The sequence below is a fragment of the Quercus robur genome, chromosome 5 (assembly GCF_932294415.1).
Source record: "Quercus robur chromosome 5, dhQueRobu3.1, whole genome shotgun sequence".
Lineage (NCBI taxonomy): Eukaryota > Viridiplantae > Streptophyta > Magnoliopsida > Fagales > Fagaceae > Quercus > Quercus robur.
The window spans coordinates 40,399,258-40,399,902 of NC_065538.1; the positions used below are offsets into that span (position 1 = coordinate 40,399,258).

Sequence of the window (645 nt, forward strand, 5' to 3'; positions counted from 1 at the left end):
TTTTAATGTTTTTTTTTGTCTTTATTAGAAACAAATTTATATACTATTGAATTACTGGTTTCATTCATGATTCATACATCTTTCTCAACTTACTTTTCATCATGAACATAATATAATTTATTTTTTAATGAGGTACGGGTCTGAGGCTCTAAATATTTGTGTCTGTGTCATTGTTTTTGTAATTTTGTGTGGGCATTTGGCTGTTTAACAACACTGCTTCTTTATGCTCGTCAAAATCCATATCTATTTTACAAGCTGGGTTTTTGTTTTTTAATTTTTGGAGAACGAGATAATGAGGAATATGTTTCCCTATTGGTTTGATTGCAGATATGATGGCATCAATCATGTACTAGCTCTAGCTGATTGTTCTTGTTCTCCACACAAAAATTATATACAATTTAATTTAGTTTTCTGTATTTTTATTAAAAAACATAAGGTACAGGTTTGAGACTTTGTCCCATTTTCTATGAAATAGTCACAAAATGGGAGGAATTAAATAATGCACACTACTTAGTATAAAGGAGATTTGTTTTAGTGTTTTTTAGGCCAATGAAATATAAACATTTAGATAATATTATTTAATTTTTGCTAAAAATTAGTTTGATTTGATAGGATAAATTTATTTATAATTTCAAGTATATTTTT

General features: G+C 26.7%; 1 pseudogene; it reads left to right on the top strand.

Moving 5' to 3' along the window:
• Positions 1–282: 282 nt before the first annotated feature.
• Positions 283–369, top strand: LOC126732029 (small nucleolar RNA Z102/R77; annotated as a pseudogene).
• Positions 370–645: the final 276 nt, after the last annotated feature.